This window comes from Corvus moneduloides, chromosome 17 (assembly GCF_009650955.1).
Source record: "Corvus moneduloides isolate bCorMon1 chromosome 17, bCorMon1.pri, whole genome shotgun sequence".
NCBI lineage: Eukaryota > Metazoa > Chordata > Aves > Passeriformes > Corvidae > Corvus > Corvus moneduloides.
Genome location: NC_045492.1, coordinates 10,029,417 through 10,037,096, shown reverse-complemented (window position 1 = coordinate 10,037,096; position 7,680 = coordinate 10,029,417). Strand labels below are relative to the sequence as shown.

General features: G+C 46.3%; 1 long non-coding RNA gene across 1 annotated transcript; it reads right to left on the bottom strand.

Moving 5' to 3' along the window:
- Positions 1-3,674: 3,674 nt before the first annotated feature.
- Positions 3,675-5,323, bottom strand: LOC116452265. Its single transcript, XR_004243449.1, has 2 exons — positions 5,096-5,323; positions 3,675-3,713 (listed from the first exon to the last, which is right to left on the bottom strand). It is a non-coding gene; the product is annotated as an uncharacterized LOC116452265 (long non-coding RNA).
- Positions 5,324-7,680: the final 2,357 nt, after the last annotated feature.

Genomic DNA, 7,680 nt, shown 5'->3' with positions numbered 1-7,680 from the left:
CACCCACTGCAGGGTGTGCTTTCCTTTTGCAGCTTCTCTGCCACGTCTCAACTGCTTTGGTCTGGGTCAGCAAATCTCCTCCACCTCATGGAGCTTCCCTCTCTGGCTGCATCCCTGACCTCTCCAAGCCTCATTTTTCACCTTCTCAACAACCTCTCAGCCCTCACCGGCTGCATTTTTCATCTGCTTTGGCATGAAAACGTGGCTCCAATTAGTTGGAGAGGTGGTATGGAGAGGGAGAGGTGGAGAGGCAACTGGTTTGGCCAGAGTGGGAAGCAAAGCACTTCTTTGTCTCTCTGGGCTGCCCAAGAGATGCAGTGGCATCCATGGTTGAAAGCTCTGGAGTTGGGGAGGGATAGAGGAATGTTTTTTATGACTTTTGCAAATAAAATGTCAAGCCAGAACCTGGGCTTTGCACCATGTGAGTTTTAGGCCTGGATCACAGCTGGTCCTGCCCAGCTGCTTTCTTCCAGCACAGTGGAAGCCCACCAGTGCTGTGGCCAGGGAGAACACGGCAAAGGGCCACTCACAATCTCCTGATCACTCTTGAGATTCCGCAGGAACTGCCTGAGCTAAGCCATGTGTTATGAGAAACCTCTGGAACGATTTTAAGAAAGCAGAGATATGCAGAAGCAGAAGTCCTGGCAAGCTTTCATTCAGTTCCCCATGGAAAGGAAGAAAATTATGAGCATGTATATCCCATCTGACTGTACCCAGGCCAATCTCTAGGTAGAGTTTAACCATTGTCCAGCTCTTCCAAACCTTCAGCCTCACATCTGGTCAGCTGGTCCCTTCCTGCAGCCAAAAGTTGGGGGTCTTCCTTTCAGGGGCCATTGACCAATCTGCATACAATTGGTGCTGTGGGTTGAAACGGAGGTCACCATTGAAATCGTGATTGTTTCCAAGAGTTGTTTGATCAAACAGAATTTACAGACCAGGACAGTTATTGACAGAGCTGACAAAAGAGATGCTCCAATGATTTACAGTCCAGGTGTGTTGTCAGAGCAACATATTTACCTGAGATCCCAAGAACTGTTAAAATTTAATCCCTAGAGACCTTCTCTGCAGTCCCTTGAAGGGTCACACCTCCAGGACCATTTGAAGTCACCATGCAAATAGCCCAAAGTTTAGGAACTTCCAGGGGAAAGAAGAGCAGATACAATGATTTAAAATGGTTTTAATGGGTATAAAATTGGAGAGGTGAGCTGATATAGGATGCCCTTTCCCTTAATCCAAATGTACAATTCTCCACAATAAAACTCTTTGAATATATACACATTAGTCAGGATTATCTCCGAATGTCTAGCAGGCTAAGAATATGGATCCTGGAGACATCAGCAGGAGGATTCATTAGAGGAGATGGCAAGTGCTTGGAAATGGGAAATGTATTCTCTTATAAACACAGCCTGCACTGGGGCTGACCTTAAGACTGAACAGAATTGGCTGGAGAGACGGGGAAGGCAGGGAAAGAAAACAATGTTCATGCGCAGTTGTCTCCATTTTTTTGCAACAAAACTCCTTATCGAGGTTTCTGTAACTTCTCTTTGTGTTCCAAATTAGGGGAACTCTCGCCATCAAAGCTGAGACCACTGAAAACGCAATGTCAAATCAGCCCAAGCTTATTCTTTCCGGGTGAGACAGATTTTGCAGGATTTGCGGGTACGTGATGTGACTTTTAGAGGGATTCCCCCTCTACTGATGTGCTGGAGCTTCCACATGGCCAAAGCACTCCCCACCTCTTGTCCCACAAACCAGATTACTTGTTATTGTGTCTTGAATCCCACTGTCCATTTCAGTTCTTGGATATCAGAGTTCAGGTATTTGAGTCAGTTCTTGTACTCAGAGTTGCTGGGGAATTCAAAGCTCCTCTGTGTGTGCTTGGGCTGGTTTCCCCTTTATTGCTGCCTCTCCTTGCTCCCTGATTTGCCTACTGAGCAAAATAAGAGGAGCTAGCACCGAGTATGAAAGGAACTCAGTGAGCCAACATTGGCTCCTACCTCATATCTATTAGCTGTAAATTACTTTAACATGAGTGACATCACACTTGACTCTTGGTAAAACAGTGTTAAGTTAGTGGGTAATAAAACAGCTTGACACTAATGATGGGTTCTGTGTGATAAATTACTGTCAGTGATCAGATAAGGGTTCTTGAGACTAACCTTGAACTAAATCTATTTTGTTGCTACATCTTGTGTGCAGTGTTCCACTTCTCACTGTGGGGATTAAGGGCTCAGAGCCCAATCCTGCTCCGTGCTCGGGGCTGAAGGGGCAGCTTGTGTGCAGGAGCATTTCCAGAAGCTGCATCCAAGCATCCCATGAGTGGAACAGGGAGGGTTTGGCCATAACCTTGAGAGCAGCATCCAGTTCCATGGGCCTCATGGTCACTCAGATGCCGGAACAGTTTCCAGCAGTGACTTCAGTACTCAAATCTCTGCTATTTTCAATTAAAAAAAAAAAAAAACCCACAAACCAAAAAAAGCATTGCACAACTGAGGGGTGAATCCTGAAAGTTTCATTTTTTGGGGAGTTTTATGTGATGGATTTCAATATGGAATATTTTTTTGACCTATGCATTAGGTCTGTCCTGCAAACTGTGGATGTTGATGACCTCAGTGAGAATGGAGAATGCTCAGCAGCTGGCTGGATCAGGCCCTCATTCAAAGAACTTGTTTTACTTGCAAAACTTTGGGAGAAAGCTTTATACCCAAGAACTGGGAGCTGGCCAAAGTCAATGTAAAGCATGGGATTTTGAATATTTTTTGCATGTATTTTCTTTGGACTCTAACCAGGGTGCTGCTTAGAAAAGGCTTCCCAAATTGTTTTACATTGTTATTGTTATTTGAGGCTCTGTTTTCATTTATCATTCAGGTAAGATGCCTGGGAAATGTTTTTTTATACTACTTCTCGTGTAAACCATTGTATTAAACTGTTTACCATTGTTCATTTTCACGGATAATCATGGTTGTCCTGGCCTGTTTATTGCCTGGAATAATCCTGGCATACTTGTGTGTTATAAATGGCTCCAACAAAGAGAAGTTTTCGCATTCAGATACCTCATTCATCTGTGATTATGACAGAACTCATATTAAGATGCACTGGCTTTAATGCAAGTTGTAATTAATTTTGAAAAAAAAGCCCTTGAGAGGGTAGCTCCAGTGCAAGAGAGAGGAGTGTGGGGAAATGGCTGGATCTGTCTGGGTCTTCCATGGCACAGGCTCTGCTGAACCAGGGACACCACCTCAGGGATGCAGTTAACATGCTCCTGCTCTCAGTTCTGTGCTAAAACACAAAATATTTGTTGGTGCTTCCAACCAAGCAGTCAAGTAATGAAGAGCCCTGAGACACCATTTAAGTCAAATTATTAATCCCTCTATTAATCCATGGGCAATGGTTAGTTCTGCACAAAGGGCAATCTCAAGGATGGAGATGATGGCTGGGTTCTGTTTGTGTCCCCCTCTCAGGGCAGGTGGCATGGGAGCAGGGGCTGGAGGAGTCACAGGCATTCCTGCAAAACATCTCCAGTGAAGAAAAATCTATTTTGTTCCATGCACTTCTCCCACTGAATCCCTTTTTTCTCAGAATTTTCTTGGCTGTTCAGTTCCATTTGAAAGGAGTGGGCCTTTTCCTGCATGATTCAATGCAAAAATAATTTCTCTTGGCTTTTTGTTTGTTTGTTCATTCGTGTTCCTTCCTATCCTGTATCTTGATTCCCTCTGGGAAAAAAAAAAAAAAAAAGGTAAGGAAAGAGAAGGAAAGTAACACTTCTGCTTGGAACAAAAGGGAGGAGTCTGTGTGGGAGATGTCAAATGGAGCAGAAAATCCCTGGACTTTTTCCAGAAACCCCCATCCACTTGAGCTGTGGATACAATCAGTTTGTCAAAACACCCTCTGGTGCATTGCTGTGAGGGAGTGGAGTCGTCCCTCCATCAGGAAAGGTTTTTAAATGGTCCTGTGGGTTTACACAGCAGAGGTGAGGTTCTCATCTCTATCACAGCCCCTGTATGCAAAGCAGAAAGGTGCAAGGGGAGACACAGAGCAGCTGGCACACTCTGATGTGCCCCAGTGGAGCTGGGAGGAGATCTGGGTGTGTGACTGGGGACACAGGGGACACTGGCACTGCCACTGTTTGCTGACCCTCTGTGGAGATGCAGCCCTGCTCCTTCCTGCTGTCCCTCACAAACCCACTGACTCCAAAACTCACCCATGCCCAAACCCTGATGGTCCTTCCTCTCCCTCCTCTCCCTCCTCTGCCCTCTGCTTCCCAGCCAGATGCTGTCCCGAGGGGAGAAGCCCAGAGCTCTCTTGGTCACTGATAGTTAGCTCCCATCAGCACTGAGGACCAGCTTGCAGCCCATCCTCCCACCACTCAGTGCTGACCTGGGTTCCCGCAGTGAGGGTTTGGGGGGCACTGGAGACGTGAAATCCTCCCTGGGAGCTGGTCTGCACCCCAGACTTCCCTGCAGCTCCACTGCTTGGAGGGGTGGAGGCACGCCAGCAACATTTGGGCAAGATCTGCAGGCATAGCCAGAGCTGAGGAATTCCTTCTTTCTTCCATTCCACCCTTTGATTTGCTGAGCACGACTGGGGGCACAGATTTTACCTCCCTGCTTCTGACAAACCAGCCCGTGAATGTGTCACACACATGCTCACAGACGTGTCGGGGCTTAAACGCTTTTGTCTTCAACATGCTCCTTTTTTTCCCCCTTTCCTTCCCTTTCTTTCCCTTCCCTTTCTTTCCCTTCCCTTCCCTTCCCTTCCCTTCCCTTCCCTTCCCTTCCCTTCCCTTCCCTTCCCTTCCCTTCCCTTCCCTTCCCTTCCCTTCCCTTCCCTTCCCTTCCCTTCCCTTCCCTTCCCTTCCCTTCCCTTCCCTTCCCTTCCCTTCCCTTCCCTTCCCTTCCCTTCCCTTCCCTTCCCTTCCCTTCCCTTCCCTTCCCTTCCCTTCCCTTCCCAGACATAACTTACCCCAACCGACCAGAGACACTGTGTCTACCATGATGTAGGAAAGAAACAATCCCTGATGGAGCAGCAGGCTCCAAACAGCTCATCCAGCAGATGCATGAGCAGGAAATGCAATCTCATGTCCAATTTCTCATACCTTATCCATGACTGCTGCACTCACAGAACACATGCAGCCCAGCGATATGAGCTGCAGAGTGGTTTTGGTGTGAGCCTTTCCTCTTCTGTTCCAAAACAGGCGCTTTTTCCTGGGACGGAAGAGGGCTCCGGAGAGGTGCTGATTTCGCTGAGATGGGAAATACCCGCGGGCTTACGTAAAACAGCCCAGGCACTCGGAGTGGAGCCATGCCCACATTTGCTCTGCTAATTAGGCTTAGCTTGGGCTCAGAGGGACTTGTTTTGGAGGGGTAAGTGAGATGAGATGGAGCAGAGCCCAAACGCTCTGCAGAGCTGCCTCTGGGGCTCAGGGAGGTATTTTTCTTATCCTTTTGGACCTGGATCTGGTCTCTCTTTCCCCAGGAGCACCCTGAGTCCATCAAGCAGTGAAAACACTTAATGTCACGGCTTCCCAAGGCACAAGCATCACCTCCTGTCCCAGACAGCCCAACCTCTCCCCAGGCAGCCTTATCCTAAAGACAGAGCAAGGAGCAGAGGTCAGATTTCCACAACAGCAATGCATCACGGTATTCCTGGATTTGTGCAAAGAAAATGTTATTTATCCCCATCTTCTGCACGACAGGAGCTTCAGGTCAGGTACCCAAGCTGCATCCTACACAAGCTGTTCCCCTGCTTTGCAAGAGGAGCTTTTCAAAGAGCAGAAAAAAAAATTTTGGTTTGTTGGGGACTCTAATGTAGTCTGGACAGAGCAGGATGAGGCAGCACTTTAAGGAACAAACTGGGACCAGTTTCCATGTTGGGATCTGTGTGAAAAATACCCTTTGGGGTTGCCTCTGTGTTTCCCTGACCTCTCCAACATCCAGTTTCAGCAAAAATCTTTTCATCAATTGAATATTTTTTTTCCTTATTATACTGTGCCATAGAAAAAAAGGATTGAGTGACTAGTCTAATCCAAATGAAATTCCTCTGGCAACAAGAGCAGGAGAGCAAGGATTGTGCCCTGAAACACAGCACTATGCAAGGCTGCAATAATAAAATCATTGAGAACTGTGGGAAAGATGAGTTCAAAGTTTTAGAGAAATCCCACCTGGGTGTGTTTGTGTGGGAACACCCATTTCTGCATGTCAGCACCACTTGCACAAAAAAAATTTAGCAAAGCTCAGCCCTGACCACTGTTTTAAAACCTTATTTCTGCAGTTTAACCCAAGTGGTGAGGTTTTCTTCTGAGTAGAGTTCATGGTGCTTTGAAAAGGTGCCCACAAATTTAAAAATTATCGTGACAAAGTTTCTACATTCTTGCCCAGATTCCAGGGTTTTCCTCTAAGCTGGCTGGCCATACTGTAAAAGTTGGTCATAAATATCTGTCTTTGGTATAATAAAAGCAATGTTTATATTCTTGACAGAATGCATTTGTGAACTTACAGTCATTAGAGATGTAAACTGAAGGCAAGAAGATAACCTCTCTCCCAAACGTTCTATTTATTTCTGTAAAGTAATTTGTATGATTTATCTTATAGACTAAGGTTTATGGTTCACTTTGAACTCCAGGTTCTTAACTCAGCAATTGCCTGTTTGGGCTGAAGCGTATAAGTGATGGCATGACCCAAAGTGCTAGATGAAAGGAAAAAGACAAAAACAAGGCAGGCTTCTGGGATTTTAACCATTATTTCTATATTCCATTGACATCCCTGGGTTAAATATTTTCCTTTGGAGGCCAATATGATCATTCCATCTGTGTGCCATATCTCCCGGTGACAAGGCAAAGCGCGGAACACGGGCATCTTCAACGAGCCATGCCAGGATGTGTCCGGCCGGGAACGCCAGGAGGTCAAACGCTGGCTTCAGTCAGAACTCCCAGTTTACAAATATTCATAAGCATTAAAGCAGCATCTATTTTGTGATTCATAAAAGAAGAATTTGATGTGGCCCTGTGTGCTGCTGCTGTGCTGGGCTGGAAAGCCCACGCTTTTTAAAGCCCACGGTTTTTAAACAGGCTCCTAAGTCTTGTTTACAGGAGATAATATTTAATACTGAATAGACACCTGACTTTGCAAAGTCTGAAAAGAAACGGAGAGCTCTGATCTGCCCCATTCATCCAACAGCAGCCAGCAAAAGCCGTTGCTGTAGCAGGAAATCTCCTACAATGCCCAGGTTTGGGGCAGATGGTCCAGAGCAGTGGTGGGGGTCTGCAAAGCTCAGCACAGAGCAGTGTGCAAAAGGTGGGGTGACTCCAAGTTTCTGTTTGGTTTCGCATTTTTATCACCTTTTTATAAGTAATGTCTCATTCTGACACCTTGTGAGAAGGCAGTGGATGTGCTGTGCTAAAATATTTAAGGTTGGTTTAACTCTGCCCACCCCTGAGTGTCTTCCTGTAAACAGGAGTGACATCCTCAGGAGGAATTGCTGGAGGCAATGTAGGACCTGGTTCCCACCATGCTGTGGGTGCCGAGTGCAGTTCCTGGAGAAATGTTTGTTTTCATTCAGCCCAAGTTTTAGCAGATTCCTGATAGAAGGACGGAATTAAACAGCTCATTTCTCAGCATCTCGACTAGTGCCATCAGAAGGGATGAAGCAATTTCTCCATCACTTAGCCTGGCAAAAATGCAA